The 17,837-nt window shown below is 32.9% G+C and overlaps 1 pseudogene across 1 annotated transcript in view; it reads right to left on the bottom strand.

The window, feature by feature from the left end:
- Positions 1-2,372: 2,372 nt before the first annotated feature.
- LOC148596926 (uncharacterized) overlaps positions 2,373-17,837 on the bottom strand; it is a 119,469-nt pseudogene continuing 104,004 nt past the window's right edge. The window contains exons 11-17 of the transcript XR_015919036.1: positions 10,215-10,751; positions 9,164-9,270; positions 6,964-8,164; positions 6,636-6,666; positions 5,473-5,744; positions 5,146-5,167; positions 2,373-4,515 (exon numbers count right to left, since the gene is read on the bottom strand). The product of XR_015919036.1 is annotated as an uncharacterized LOC148596926 (transcript). The remainder of the gene's footprint in view (positions 4,516-5,145; positions 5,168-5,472; positions 5,745-6,635; positions 6,667-6,963; positions 8,165-9,163; positions 9,271-10,214; positions 10,752-17,837) is intronic.

Below are 17,837 nucleotides of genomic sequence, written 5' to 3'. Positions count from 1 at the left end.
AAGCAGAAACAAAGAACAAAGAACATAACATAACAAAAATAATACGTACAAAGAAACAAAAGTAAATGAGCAACTGGGACTCCACTAAAAACTTGCACCGGTAGGATGAGCGTCCTCTGCTTTTTCTAGAAACACGAACCAAGTCGATGATCAAAAGTCACATCCGGGGTAGTCGAAATGATAAGGAAAAATTATGACTTGTTGAACACATAGAAGTTCATGGTGCAAATGGATACACCGTAATGATCTACGATTATCACAAACATATTTCTGTAGCAAGATAATCATGTTCTAGAAGCTTATTTGTAAGAAATTGCGGTACAAAAAGTATGCGTAATTACGGTCAGCTCTGGCATAACGTATAAAATATGATATGAAAACACCGTACGCAGCTGCTAAAGGAATGATACCTTCTGATGTAGGAAAATTGACTATAAGAATAAAAATCAGTGCGTTTGTCGTAAAGTTTGGTTTTCCTTTTCCATCGATCTCTTAGTGTAGGTCGACATATGAAACTGACTTTACAGTGTCTTTAACATCTTTATCTCAAATTCTTTTGTGGTATTTTTTTTCACTTTATTTGAAGTTTGAAGTAAGCAACCCTATATAATATCATAATTTTCATAGTTTTGTAACAACCGAGAACAAGCATGTTAACAGGCAGTTCATGTCATTCATTATCTTGTTTCAAAACAGCATTATAGCCTTCTGATAATGTTTTGTTATACCACAGTACAGATCATAGAGTCCATAAAATTGGTCCAAAACCCATTTACCACTTAAAAAGGTGGAAAGATTGAGCATAGCGAGAAATCTTTCACCAATTAGTCTTGAAATATGCGTGGTATACTTATAATTGGTTTCATCGTGCACTTATGTTAAATTAACTAAATGTCCTGTATAGTCCCTCCGTCTAAGTGAATAAAACCGATTGAAATTCTTTGATAAACATGAAAATACGTTAAACTTTAGAGAAATAAACTAGTATTCATATCTCGACTATGCTACTGTAGCTCAAAGAGACATTTTAAAAACAGACCAATGAAACACAGGGATGTGTCTCTAAATTCAATCTTAATACGTACACGGTACATTAAAATAATAAATCATAGAAACTCCAATTTATCATTGCTTTACCTCGGGTTGACAATTTACGTCGTATTAGTCTACTCCGATAAAGTGCGTAAGGTTAAATAACGACATTTATTTAAGCAGCTTAGTTGTGCTTATTGTTTTGTTTGTACTTGGTGAAGACATCAAGTGCATTGCGCTGTTCCAGGATCAGTTTTCCTATCAAAAAAAAAGTACACCGTAGTTTACACATTTGTTGATTAATTGGTTTGTGACTTTTGTACTAACATATTTACACCCAGAACTATCCGGTTCTATAAGAAGTATCATTGAGCCTTTATAGCTTCTCAGTTACTAGACTTTAAGACTAATCAAGGGAAACCAATATTCTAGCTGAAATAAATAAAAAAAACCAAAAACGCAATAAAGGAACAAAATTCAGAAAGGCAAAGCAGAAACAAAGAACAAAGAACATAACATAACAAAAATAATACGTACAAAGAAACAAAAGTAAATGAGCAACTTGGACTCCACTAAAAACTTGCACCGGTAGGGTGAGCGTCCTCTGCTTTTTCTAGAAACACGAACCAAGTCGATGATCAAAAGTCACATCCGGGGTAGTCGAAATGGTAAGGAAAAATTATGACTTGTTGAACACATAGAAGTTCATGGTGCAAATGGATACACCGTAATGATCTCCGATTATCACAAACATATTTCTGTAGCAAGATAATCATGTTCTAGAAGCCTATTTGTAAGAAATTGCGGTACAAAAAGTATACGTAATTACGGTCAGCTCTGGCATAACGTATAACATATGATATGAAAACACCGTACGCAGCTGCTAAAGGAATGATACCTTCTGATGTAGGAAAATTGACTATAAGAATAAAAATCAGTGCGTTTGTCGTAAAGTTTGGTTTTCCTTTTCCATCGATCTCTAAGTGTAGGTCGACATATGAAACTGACTTTACAGTGTCTTTAACATCTTTATCTCAAATTCTTTTGTGGTATTTTTTCACTTTATTTGAAGTTTGAAGTAAGCAACCCTATATAATATCATAATTTTCATAGTTTTGTAACAACCGAGAACAAGCATGTTAACAGGCAGTTCCTGTCATTCATTATCTTGTTTCAAAACAGCATTATAGCCTTCTGATAATGTTTTGTTATACCACAGTACAGATCATAGAGTCCATAAAATTGGTCCACAACCCATTTACCACTTAAAAAGGTCGTCCTGTCAAAATTTTGGATTTATCTCTAAACAGTTTAAAATGCCAAAAACAAACAACAAAACATTTTTACTCTTCTTTAGAAATCATTACAAAATTTTAATGCAATTAAATAAAACAAAAGTCATAGCAAAAAATGTACCGGAAAATGTCCGTCCTGTGTTTATACCAACCCCTCGATCTTTCGGTGAAAAATCACCAATGCGTAACATGTTTATTCTTCATTTGTCAAATGTTAGTGCGTTCTGTGTAATCGTGTCGATTTTTAAAGAAACGTGTTTTAATTTATATACATGTATAACCTGTATAAATCACTGATAAAGATATTGGAAAACTACGTCTTCCGGGGTTAGAAGAAGTATTTTACAAATTGATAATCGTAGAAACGTAAAAGAAATATGTTACAGAAAAAAAGACATTAGAAAGATACTACAAACTGCAAGTTACAGTGCTAAAAAATGTATTTCACGAATTAACTTTAACAATCTTCGATTAACCAAGAAGGAGAATACAGAGAAAAAAAATGAGCAAGTGACAAAATAAAAAAAAACGCGTTAACATATTTATGGCGGATATCCCTTTCCATAGCAATATTGTTAGGTTAGATATATTTCTTTATGTCCGTTGTTGTATAAAAACAAATACCATGCATGTTGTTTAGCGAATATGATATGTACAATGTCAACTCCTACTTTACATTTCAATTGTTTCCAGTTTGTCATGTGTTCAAAATCTGGAGAAAGACATTTCTTTTGTTTGATAATGTGTTGTGTGTCTTATTGAATAGAGTTTTACTTTTACATTATGAATGCACATTCTTTATGTCGAAAGGTCAAGGCTTTCCATGTTAAAACTATCGTGTATCATACATCGTACAGGTGGCAAGTTTAAACGATTGGAGTACTGTATATTTGAGTATTTGTTATACACATGACAAAACTCTGTACTATATTAATTTACATGATACAGACAGCATACATATAAAAAATACATGTCTATGTTTGGTATGATTCTTTTATATTTGTTTTCCATTGAGTGATGTGTTACATGTACAGCTTACAAATAAGTGTAAATCTTTTTAAGAATCAGACCGTTGGTGAAACATGGTAAGAAAAAAAAAACACCTTTTGGAAATTTAATTTGACCATAATTGTTTTTTCTTTTTTTCATACTATTTTTCGTAAATTTATTTATTATTTCATTTAATCGCACTGCAAATGAACATTTCATTGGCAAATAACTCTATAAAAAAAAACCCCTTTTCTGAACATTCTATTGAGAAATTTCTTAGGAAGTCCAATAATGTGATGATAAAATATTTGTCTTTCTAAATATGGAAAGCATCATTGAGGGAAATTTTATTGTCAGATTGCTTGATTTTTGACATGTATGTTTCTCAATTTTCTCGTTTAGCCCAATTCTTACAAAAATGTACACATAAATAATATATATACCTCAATATAAGTATGCAATTGCATATATATTACATGTACATATAAAAAATAAAACAAGATTGAATAATCCCACTCCTAAGTAAAATGTCAAACAAGTCAAAGTTTGTAAAGTTTGATTAGACCAATTACATGAAGTTTGTTTACCTGAATTATTGAAAGTCTTTCTTGTTTAAGGTGATTTTTAGCAGATTAGTAGATATGGTATTCATACCACAAATACATCCTGCATTGTGTATTCAAAGATGATAATGAATTACAAAAAAATATAGAAAATAAAAAAAGTTAAAAATTACAACTATAAAATAGTGATATAATTCATTTTTGTCAGACGATTCACTTAAAAAAAAGAATTGTAGTGATTGATCTTTCAAATAGTAAATATTTTCAGAAAAAAAAACTATTTGAAATCGTTAATTATTTTTCAAAACAAACTCATTTTACATTTTCACTTTTCATAGTTGCTTCTCAAGCATCTCGTAAAATCTTAGAAATGTTCTTTCCAATATTACACAGAGCCTGTGCAAGGTCTGTCATTTTATCTTTCCCGGTTTTTCCAGGATGTTCTGATCTCCAAGTAGTTAGCATTACTCTGTTGATATTGACCATTCTCTCGTTCTCACAAATCTTCTCACGCCAAAATGACACTTTATGACCGAGGTGAACAGATAACAAAAGACTTTCTGTTATAACCTCAGCTGATATTGCATCCAGTATTTTGTCTGTAGGTTCTGTCATTAGTAATTCACCTTTAACGTCTAAAATAATCATTTTAATATTTTATAAAGAACGAAATATGCTGATTTGTATTCACTTTCTGGGCGAAACAACATATTTTTATTTCAAGACGTAACCATAGGAAATGTAGATTACATTACACAATTAGAATTACCCCCCCTTTTTAACAAAAAAAACCCAAAAAAACAAAAAAAACAAAAAAAAACAAAAAAAAATCACACAAGTTTGTGATCATCACTGTGCACGCACCATTTAATTGCTATACTCCATTATTCACATCTATAAATAATGCAAAATCTTTCTTCACAGTTTAGGACGACTTGCTCTTACGATGTTTTAACGTATAAATCCTTACTTTTAGATTATGTACCGTTGCAGCTATCGAGACATAACCATACATTATCATGCAAAGCTGTATATTATGCTAAACCCTTCATTGATGCACGGAAAGAAAGACAAAATTGTCTTTTATTTTTTTGTTTGTTTGGGAAGAATATCATCATGATTATGTTAGTTTTCTTCTGAGATGTCTCAAAAATAAATTAATGGATTAACACCATTTGCACAGGTACAAGATTAATTTAGATATATGAAATAACTGTATACCTATACTATACAACTGTGACATATAAAAAATACATTCAACTTACCCAACGGTTTGTTCCTGACCATCTGAAAATTGAGTCATTTGCTTATCAAGCATTTTTTTATCAAGTCAAATAGCCACTTAAATGAAAGTGTCATATAAGAATGTGTGTCATTGCGAAAGAACGTATGTCTTTACGAACCATATCCCAAACACATATGATAAAGACAGACCGTCGGGGTCATTACTGTAAGCTATCTTTTTATTCAACCTTGGTGAAACGCATCTTATTTTTGTTGTCGAATGAGATATTCACCATTTAACGATATTAGTTCTAATATAGGAGCTCTGGCTTAAAGGTGCTCTCGATGTAAGAAATACAAATACATACTTTGCAAGCCGCATGTTCATCGAGATTTAATTCTTGTATGGCATCAATCAAGTTCCCTACAGTCCCGTCCTCCTTCTCGTTCCATTTTATCAGACTCATAAACTTCACGTTGATGTTGTATTTCCCATAATCATGTTGGATTTCATCAATTTCAGTGTCCTTTAGTCCTAATTTTTTGGCCAGATTTTGGAGATCATTCGAAGAAAACTGAAGTGCTAGTTTTGCAAGATGAAGTTCTGTTAACGATTCTGTTCGATCTGTCCCAATCAAGCCTACAGTAGCAATTTCAATTACTTTTTGTTACAAACTTTTAAGAAATTCATCGTGATTTTATGAGTTACATAATGCTTGGGTATACATATACACTTTTCTCTTCTAAAGCAGGAGGCGTATCATGATATTTAATACAAATCCTAACTAACATATTGAGTATGTTATGTTTTAAGAAAAGACTGTCTCTGCTTCACGTCTTTTCTACAATTCCTTTACAATTGTAACGAAGGGCATAATTTAAGGTCAATTGCCGCAAACATGTGCGAAAAAAAATCCTATATCGCAGTTTACACATTTATTAATGAAACTCGATAGATCATACTTGAATAGGTAAACTTGTATTAATATTAAGTCTGTTGTAAATGCTTACATCTTAAATACCTACTAGACAAAATAATGATTGATATGAATGTTTACTGTCATTTTATGACTGATATAGACACAAAATATCTCAACCAATGCTTTATCTACCTTTGCGAAACACATTTGGCATTCAAAACGTGGAAAAGGTGTCATTTGTTTAGAAAAGATTATTTGTATTGTCTTTTTTTGTTGAGATTGAAAAAATGTTATTTGTCATCGCTTTTCGCTTTCAGGTAGACACAACATGTCCGCCTTAACACACATAGAGAAAAAAAAAGAAAAACGTTGGTTGTTTATCATTCAGTGTCAAGATCAAAACTAAATTTGCTAAGAAAAATATACCGAGACTAATTTTTGTGTTTAGTGTGACAAACTATTTTATCATGGAAATTTAAAGTGTAGATATGGCCAAAAAATTGACTTAGTGAAACAAAATGAGCCTTAAGTAGACATTTTTCCTCAGTTATATTTGGATGTATATGATCATTACAGTCATTTTATTAGAAGGCAGTACATATCGAATTCACCTTGACATCCTGTTGCGCATGACTCTAACATCTGTAAAAGATAGTAAATCATTCCAAATAAATCAGAAACGTTTAACAAATCTTGCTAATACAAATATCAAAAATACTTACTTTATGTTTATTTTTAATGTGCAAATAATATGTATGTTAGATTCCTTAAACATATAATTAATATATAATTTTTTTTTGATCACCCGATTTTATTTTAATCAACAGATTCAGATAAAGTCATAAAAATATATAATGATTTAATAAGAATTTATTAATAAGTAGGGAAATTATGACATACTACATGATATGAGCAATCGTGACAGTTAAAAATATCTACCCGGTCCTTGGTCCACTTGGCCTTGATTTCTTTCTTAATTGTATAACCATGCTCTTTACATGTCCAGTCGTCCAGGCCTTTATCGTAACAGGGGGATGAAACATCATAGCAGGTAAATTCTGTTTGGAGTTGAACTCTCTCTTTGATGCCACCTTCGGAAGATGTCACTGTAAAGCTGTCTAGAATACTCCCCAGGATATCTTTGAGGCATTCACAAATATTAGCTGCAGTATCTCTGACAATGTTAAAATTTGAATCCTTATGTACCAATAAGATATCAATTCTATCGGACCTTAGTATGACAACAAGGTCAAGGTTCTTCTTGACTCTAACAACAACCTGAATATAACATCACCGTGTCGTTATATCTCTTTATTTCAAACATATTGATACAAGATGCAATAACCCTGTAGCCAATAGCTGGTGGCAATATACGACTCGTAAATTTAAACGATAAACTCATTGCCCTTTTATTCAACTTATCTTCAAAGAATTTAGGATCGACAGCTGTTTTCACAAGGCTGGGAACGTAAAAGATATCGGTTGCCTCTGAATCTCCGAAGTCACTGTATTGACGCGGGGTTGCAAGAATATCTAGCTGTTTCATAAGCGAAATTAGGAAATGTTTGTGTTTCAAAAAATACTTTTCTTTAATCCAAATGTTTTCGATATCTTCCAGCTTCAGAACTCCATTTTCGTTTATGGATTGAACAGTTCTTAGACGCTGATCTTCACAAAAACTCTTATCAGTGATTAATGATTGTAATGTTTTAATCAAGAACTGAGGTGAGATAACAATGTTATCCTTAAGTCCTGGTACAGGGAAATAAATAATGTCGCCCTGTGCGTGGTGCATTTTTAGGAACAGCTGCAAGTCGTTTTCCTGCAGGACCTTAACTGGGTTATTTTTATTGATATATCTCAGGGTATCCAATGCCATAATAGCATCGCCACTTTCTACCGCGATGTGTATCATCATTTTGAGATAGATCCATGATTTTGGTAGTTTTTCACCCCACGAAGGCTGGTTAAAGAGCAAATCAACTAATACATCTTTAAGTTTTTCATAACCAGGATCTTTAGGATCCAATGCGTTAAGAAACAATCTGTGCTCTAGCACTAAGTGGTTTAATGCCGTTGTGCCTTCAAACATCTTCTCTATTTCGGTGAAAATAGTACTGATCTTCTCATCTACTTCGGACTATAATAAATATCAATTCGTGAACATTTACAGTAGAGATTTAATTTAGGAAATTAAGTCAAATTGACTGATTGTCAGAAATATTGTATTGAACTAAGTTCATTTAGAATGAACACAGAATGATTCATTTATTTGATATTTTATTTAACTTAAATATATTTAAAAAAAACACTTTAAAGTTCCTGCAATTGAACTCTTTTATACACTGTCGAAATCTGTGTGAAGTTTTGAACTTATACCGCATTACCCTACCTATTTACATTTTCTTCAAAGCACAAAACCCTGATAAAAAATTTTGAATAAAAATTGTAAAAATCACAATATATTAAATTCACAAAAATTGAAATTAAAAAAGAGAAGGAAAAAAGAAAAATGCAAAAAATATCTCAATACAAAATATGATACTTTATGTGTTTCAATACAATGAATAAATATATAGTTATATGCTATAGTTCTATGAGTTTTATGCTGAGGAAGGATATCAGTAATCCAAAATATTCAATGTAAATTTTACCATCTTCTGGTAATGTTCAACATATTTAGACGTTTATGTAATTTATTGTTATGTTTCGCATCGTTTTTTACGATCCATCACCATTGTTGACTATTATTTAGACGATTATGTATATATATATCTATCTATCTATCTATATATATATATATATATATATATATATATATATATATATATATATATATATATATATATATATACTACAGTTTCATCAGTTTAATAGGTGTCGATATGGCTTTTCATGGCTCCACTCCTTAAAAATTTGTTTCGAAAAAAAATTCGTTTAAATATATATGATATTCAATCTATTATTATGGATATTACAAATTATAATCACTTGCGAAAATATTACTTGTAGACTTAACATACGCACTGGTTAAAACTTCAACACCTGCTATCATATTATGGCTATCCACTTTTTTAAGTAAGTATACGGTTAGTCAAGTTCAACACTAAGTATCATCAGCTCCCTAAATTACTCTCACCTTTGGAACTTTGTCCTTATGTGTACATACTACCAATATCTTTGGAAACATTTCTGAACCTCCTCTTGAGTAAGACTCGATCGAGCTTACCCAGAATAACGTGAATTCTGTTAAAAGATTAAAAAAGTTAGAAACTAAACTATGATTTCATTGAGCATGAAATATATATACGTCTCAGAATGTGCCGACTCTATGCCCTACACTGCTCCATCGGATCAAATTGATACAAGGAAGATATATAAACGTATAGAAGGGTCTGAAAAATACCTTACGATGTTACAACTGTCACATTTATGGCAACACCGACTGCACAAAGTCCAGCGCCTAGACCACTCGGCCAGCTAGGCTATATACCCGGTAGTTTATGCCATAGATATCACAGCGGTACGAGTTCGAGTCCTGCGGAGGGAACGACCCAAAATTTGCATCGCAAATTTGACAGTTCTAACATCGTTGGGAATTTTGCAGACCTTTATATATACATACATACATACATACATACATACATATATATATATTTATATATATATATAATATCTAAATCAACTGTCCCGTACTACCATGCATCGTGTTGTAAGTTACAGCCCTAGATTAATCCTACGAGGAGGAATGTCCCGGTCAGCGAAAGCTGTATTTTTATAAAGCCTTGCTTGCCGAGTGGTCTAGGGCGCTGGACTGTGTGCATGCGGTGTTGCCATAGATGTCACAGCGGTACGAGTTCGAGTCCTGCGGAGAGAACGACCAAAATATTACATCGCAAGTTTGAGTTCTAACATCGTTGTGTATTTTCCAGACCTTTCTATACGTTTACATATCTTCCCTGTATCAATTTGATCCGATGGTGCAGTGTAGCGAATAGAAGCGTCACATTCGGAGACATATATATATATATATATATATATATATATATATATATATATATATATATATATATATATATATATATATATATGTGTGTGTGTGTGTGTGTATACATGTATATACACATATTTAAAACACATCTACATTAAGTCTTGAAATTTTCAAAATTAAAGTGTTTAAAAATACCCACCCCGTGTCGTTGGTTTACCGTAGCGCCCTGGAATTAATGGCTCTGTCTCTAAAGCTTCATCAAAATTTTTACTGCCATCTATCACCAGAATATAAATTCCTCTGTATGTCAGAAATGATTGATGCGTTGAATAGAATGGAGTTTGTCCTCCAAAATCCATCATGTTGATCGGTGCCAATGCACGGTCTAAAAGTCCCTTTCTTTCTCGTCTGAAACATTCTTTTCTTATCTCATTAATATCAAAATATTTGCTCATTTCGGAAGCTGCTTCCAGTGTTTGCATCTGTAATTCTCGTTCTTTATTTTCTTTCATTTTAGTAGTAGACTTAGTATTTCGTTTTACTTTTTTTAAATGTTGTGAGTGCTTGCTACTGGTTCCACTCTTCTCTGGTTCCTTACTGATACATTCGTTTTCCTCTCTGGAATCGTCCGATACATCTTCTTTATTTTTCTCATCTTTCCCGGTGATAACTCTGGAGTGTTCTCCCCGCTGTTTGTTCAAAAGATCACGATATGCAACATCCATTATATCTAATTCTTGAAGAAAAAATAATTAATTAATTTGTACAGTAATAATTATTAAATACCTTTCATTAAACAACACTATATTTGTCTATGTAAAAAAATCTTATTAAAATTGATTTATATCAGCTACATTATATGTGGCAATGTCACAAAAGAGATAAATATTAATTTCAATTTGAATAGAATTTAAAAAAAAATATTTTGCCGGTGGCCAGAATAAAAACAATAAATGAATTTCCGCACTGGTGAAAAAAAAAAATAATGTTGTGTTCTAGTTTTCATACAAGAAAAACAGCTTAGGTAAAAAAGAAATAAAAAAAGAAAAGAAAAGGAGAGGAATCTCATGTACATATTGTAATTGTACAATAAACTGTCATTCAACATGTTAAATCATGTATGAAGAAGTATGTAACAAATTTCTTTAATATTAACGAAAAATTCATGATATTATCAGCAACTTAATGGATATCAAGATGAAAAAAAAAAAAAAAAATACACGAACTACCATTAAACATTGTAACCAATTTAGATTTTATCTCCGTCCTGTTATTTCCCATTGTGAACCTGAACTACTCGAATTCACTTATACGTTATCTTATTCATCAGTTAATTTCTTTGAGAAAGTGCAACAAAATCAAAATGGAATAGGGTGAAACCCTACGACATTAAGACATATTTAGTAATCCAATATGCCTTAATGCATAATCTCAAGAGTTGCTAATTTGCTTTTGTTACTTTGTATGTATGATTTTAGTTACTTTATGTTCTTTGTTGTGTATGTCTGTTTTCCATGTCTGGTCTTTGTCCCTGGATTACATTCTTTTGATTACCCTATAACCTTGGTTCCCTTGATTACTCTTTTTAATTCATTAAAATTAACTTGACTGCAAATTTACAGCTTGTTCTGCCTAGTAGCAGAGCGTGTGTTTTTGGACTTAAAGTCAGTAAAGAAAATAATAAAAAAACTATTAACAGTTGTAGCAAAATACTATCCAACATTACACACAATTTTGTATTTGTAACGAAAGCACTGGTCTTATATAATTAATGACCCCGAATGCTCTTAACAATTTGATCGACCATTAACGCAGACTATGAACAAATCTTAATAATGCATGTCTTTTATGAACAATTAAACTATAAATTTTACTCCATAGCACATTTTATCTGTTGAAAGTTAAATCATCACTTGTATATACCGTCCTTGAAATATGCATCTTTTATATAATACATATTATTATGAAACTAATTAATACTTTCACTATAAGATCGGAAGCCAATGCCTGAAATATACTTGTGAAACGTGTATATGTATTACAAAGTTTATTCGATTTTTCTACTACTAATATATTTTTTTCATCCGCTGTTAAAATTATTCTCCCTTGATACTGCCTTAATTATTGCAAGCTGGAGAGTGCAGACGTTATATCAAACCGGAAAGCTGCCAAGGCTGCAATATAAAGAGAGCACCTTCATATTTTGGAAGTTAGATGGACATCACCTATAGTGGTCATACTATCTTTACAGAAAACTCTACTGTAATCTGGACCACCAAACGAGGATGGCAACTATCAACATGGAGTAGAAGTCTCACTTAATCAATAATCATCGAATGGGATCCTGTGAGTGAAAGCATTATGGTTACAATATTTATGTCAAAGATACAACAAGTAACAGTCATTCAATGCTACGTCTATAACAACGTAGCAGAGGAGGAAGACAAGATTGAACAACACAGGGGACATCTTGATTGTAGTGGGTGACAAAAGTACCAAAGTTTGAAAAGATAACACAGGGAGAGAACGATCTGGTCATAGGAAGTACAACGTTCCCAAATCCCTTACAAGGATATATACAAAACTTGGGTGTCTCCAGAATTGAAAACTGGAAACCAGATAGACCACATTACAGTCACCAGGAGTTGGAGAAAGCGAATGATAGACGTTTGTGCTTATCATAGTGCTAAATTTAAGACCAAGATAGCCAGGGCAAGTAGCCAAAAGGAGGCGAAAGTATAACATAAGGAAGAGGCACAGTAGACAAAACATAGGAAAAGTAAAATCCACATACAACACCACATGCCAAGAGGAACTTGGATTTTAAAAGGAAGAATAAAAGCCATACTTATCTGACGATACAATTGAGACAACTAAGAAACGTAGGTCTGTTAAAGTTACAACTTGACCAAGTCAAGACAAAATTGCAGAAAGAATCGTTGACGAACAAACATATTAGAATTAAGAATGAAGTAAACAGAAAGGACCAGACAGGATAAAAAACCTACATCAACGAACTCGGTTCATATGCAGAAAAGGTACATACATGTGAACTGCGTACAACATCACACGTCAACTGGCAGGTCGAAAGACCGACACATCCAAACCAGTGATAGACAAAGATGGTAACAAACCTAGATAGAGCACTTTTATATGGAGAAGATATATCAGATGCTCTTGATCTGACTTCTGGAGAAGAGCTTGATGTTGATACTGGCCCAATCACAAATGAGGAAATCATAAAAGCCCTACCAATAAGGGCTGGAAAAGGCAAAGACCGAATAAAATTTTCACCTAAAGACTAAAGATCAACCCGGAAAAAACCTACGATTGATTGATTGTTGCCCGAGCATCAATATTTCGGTCATATGCAGCCAATGAACATGAAACAGATGATAAAATGAACATGTAATGAAAAATGGGATGAGACAAACACAAGGATAATGAGGTCAACAAATTTTGATTGCCACTGGACATTGGGGAGATGTGGGTACGGTCGGGCAATTTAACCTTTTGTGGCGGAACCCAGCGGTCCCATCTACGGTAGAATACCACAGAAGGTTAATTTAAAAAGCTTGGAACGTGGTATGTTTCCCAACATGTTGCTCCACTATGGTTTGCAGTTAGGTTTTCTGTATTAAAGCCTAACAACCCTAGAATGTCAGGGCTACCCCTTACCACCATCTTGGACAGTCCAACACATAACCCAATTGCTCTATAGGTAGAGCGCCCTAGTCCCACCCCTATCATGGTTCTGAGCACTATTTAGTTGCCTTTTACGACAAGGTTAGCACTTCTGCGGGCCTATAATTTTGTCACCCGGACCTGCCTTACAGCACCTTGCGTGAGCTGTTTGAAAACATAATTAAGCTTCCAAAGAAGGGCGACCTGAGCCACTGCCGAAATCTGGAGAGGAATTCAGCTACTGTCCAGATTCCGATGCGGTCGATCATATATTGACCAAATTGCTACGTTACGGGTGATCATCGAGCAGTCCGTATATAGAATGGCAATGATCACCCCTCTACATTAACTTTGTGGACTCCAAGAAGGCCTTAGCCTAATTGACAGAAACACACTTTGGAAGGTACTATGAAACTGTGGAATCCCTGACAAATTAAGATTTTCCAAGGACTCTACAAAAACACAAATTGCCAAGTCTTCCACAATTGAACACTCTCACCCTCCTTCAATGAACACACAAGAAATACGCCAAAGTTGTCTACTGTCACCCTTTATTTTCTATATGAATGCACACGAATTTTAATTAGATATAATATACCATCATTAATTTATTCAGATTGCTACTTGCCCAATTGATATATTTTGGTTACTAAAGGACGATGTATACAAGGTGATCACTCTAGATTGGTCATCCATAATTGATTGTTTTCGTAAATTTGACTGGTCAAAAAGAAACATTCTGCCATATTCCTGAATATTCCCACCGCACCCCCCCCCAGAATAAAAATGGTCGGTGCTTAAACACACAAACAAACACAAACAAATATTAATATAAACTTCAAAATAAAACAATTAATGTATATCACTCGATGTCCTCGTTTGCGCGACGTCGAATTGTTCTCCGCAACTCATTCACAAGTAAATCTCTATAAGGAGTAATTGGAAAGAATTATTTATAATTGCTTTCGACGTGTTGATATTTTTTAATTTCTTTCATAAAGATCATTCTTGTGCAAACATCAATATCAATTTGCGAAGGAAACGGCAGGGTTAAATTTTTAAGACTCTGTCAATGTAAGTATTACCAATATAAGGTTAAACATCACAGTTCAAATTCTGTCTAACACTAACCCATTTCTATTCATATTACTTGCATTTGGTAAGCCAGGAACATATACGCAATGATAAATTTCATATTTCGGGTCTATCATTTATTTTGATTTTACATATACTATCTACTTTATGATGATTAGTTGGATTACTTATCTAGATACAATAGTTTTGTACTGAACACACATTACAGAAATAGTAGTCATTTGCACACACTTATTGCTTTATCGAAATAAAATATTGTGATACAAAATTGCAATCAAATCTGAGTATTTCAAAAATATATATTAGGAAAAAAGAGAAATAGAGAAATAAACTTTACGATATGAGCACTGTATGATATAAAAACTTATTTCTCCGTATTACGATGGATATAAATTGTATTTGCAAATGTGGACCAAAATTGTACAGAAAAGGAAATGGAAATCAGGAAATCCAGGATTAAAAAGGTTTCAAAACATAACACAATACGAGAATAATGACTTGACAAGAAGAAATACACACATAATAAATAGCACGAACTAACGAAAATGACATGTACACAGAGCAAGGATATATTGAAAGCCTTGGACTACACTAAAATTTGGAAGCATGCACAAGGTACATCGGTATAGTTAGCGTAATCATCTTTTCTAGTTATTATAAATGACCTTACAAATTATGATTTATATCAAAAGTGATAAAGAGTGGTGCAGTTTCTTTTTAATTGAAGTATTTAAGGATAACAATGATTGGAGAATGTACAATTCAAAAATATAATATCAGAAAGGAAATGTTCTGGAATTTCACCCGAGGATACAAATTTAAGGACAAACAATGGTGAATAAACATTTAAGTACAGTCTTTCTAAAAATCAGACAGAAGGTGATTCAAGCATGTTAAAAAACCACCAAATGCAGTCTTATTTCTTGTTCTTGTTTATTATTTGATCTGACTCTTTAAGCTGTCTTTTGGCAATTAAGAGTCACAAATTGAAAACACTCTTATTTTACTAATTTCATATTTTATTCATAGACTTCGGGAATTAGATGAAGAGATTGTTTTCCCCCTGGTTCCCAGTCATGTTGGTATTCAGGGGAATTCAGTTGTAGACAAGTTTGCCAAGAAGGCATTAAATGAAATAATTAAGAACGTTAGTTTGCCATACATCGATTTTAAACCTTTAATAAGGAAATATATTTTTAAGATGTAGCAGGACCGATGGGAAGGTCTTGAACACAAAAAAATCCATTCCATAATACCCGATCTAGGCATTCATCAGTCCGGATCGGGCAATAGCAAAGAGCAAGTGGTCATGACTAGATCTACAATTGGGCATTTGCATGTTGGTGATCCTCGACCTGAGTGTATCCCATGTGATTGCCCTTTCTCTATCAAACATGTTCTTTTAGATTGTGTGGATATTACCAACACCAGACAAAATTATTTTGACTGCGCCAATATGTTGGATTTGTTCAAGACCGTTTCATTTAAAAACATTATTGATCTCTTACGGGAAATCGGTGTTTTATCGAAGTTATGTGTCTATAAGTATTTTATGTCTTAGGTTTACCTTTTATGTACCTTTTTACATGTAAATTTCATTTTGTTTTAATTTCATGACTTTGAGAGACTTTGATCTTGCTTTTAATATTTTCATTTCATTCAATGTTCTTGCCATGATATTGCCCTCGTCGCAGAAACGACATTAAAAAACAACACTCAGTCAATCAATCAAACTGTTCTGAAACAGTTACCGATCACATAACCAGTCTTACTTGTTCGATAGGTTGTTGCTCTTTGGAGATAAATCATATAGATTGTACATGAAATTGGCAGTGTCTAGATTTTATGTGGACTTGTACTTAAGTATCAGACATTCATTGACATATAATATTCGTGTTACTCTAAAAGTATCAATTTTTGCGGTTGATAATTTTAGCGTACTCTGTCAAATTAACATATTCGAGGGTATCAATTTTCGCGATTTAAAAAAAAATTATTTGTGTTGCGAAGTGTTAAAATTAGTACACCGCGATAATTAGTACGTTTACAGTATATTATGTTCCTACCTCTTAAAACCCACTCTCTACTTTTAATATTAACAGCTGCTTTATGGATATGAAGATCAATCCCTTCTGTTGATTTTCTAACTTGCTCGGGAGTACCACCTTTTAGCACAGTTGTTATGGCTGTTTTACCAACAGCTTCGTTCCCCACACTCATTATCTTCCCAACGTATGACGGATAAAATCCTGATCTCAGGTTAGAAGCAAACGTTTGAACATCTTGTGTTGAAAGGTACAATAGTTCCACAAAAATTATACATATGTATAGAAAAACGCAGTATCGTGCTCTCAAGCTGTTTGAAAGTTTGAAATGAAACAATACTGAACACTAGTAGCAGCGCTGCAAACATAACCTAACTATTTATTTTCGATTTTCAATGAAAATGTAGGAAATTCATGACACAGAAACATCTGAATCCCCCGAAAAGTGGGAGTCATATGTCAGGATGTAGTTTTGCCGAGCAATTGCTTATTTTTTTCCGAAAACAGATGATTTCAAATGTCTTCAAACTTCAGATGCACGTATTTCACCCGTTCTGCCAGATAACTATTTGTCTACATATGAAGATCAGAGCAGATCACATTGATTGTGATTGTCCCAGCGCACTCATGATAAGCGAATCTGTTGAAAATTGAAATAAAAGACCCAAGTTGTGGGAAACTCTCAAGTTTTCATGAGGAGAATAATATTTACTTTTGGAAGACAAATCTATCCAACTGGCAGGGCTACATGATGATACATATATCGGTCAGTTTACTTCGTTTTGAAGAAATAAGAAGTTCGAAAGAGTAATCATGGAAACTAAGGTCATAGCATCTTAAAACGTTAAAAATGGATTTTTGCCTCAACGAGGTTTTAAAAAGTAGCAACAAATACAAAAACAAATGCTTTATTTTTTTTTGGTCAACATTTAGATTCGTAAATGGGAGGTATCAGTGTACCTGAAAATCTTATTCTGGATGATAAATGGGGGATGTAC

This window comes from Perna viridis, chromosome 15, assembly GCF_037379345.1.
Source record: "Perna viridis isolate PV_CMFRI_1.1 ecotype Kerala chromosome 15, ASM3737934v1, whole genome shotgun sequence".
In the NCBI taxonomy this organism is placed as follows: domain Eukaryota; kingdom Metazoa; phylum Mollusca; class Bivalvia; order Mytilida; family Mytilidae; genus Perna; species Perna viridis.
This window is presented reverse-complemented; position numbering and strand designations above follow the sequence as displayed.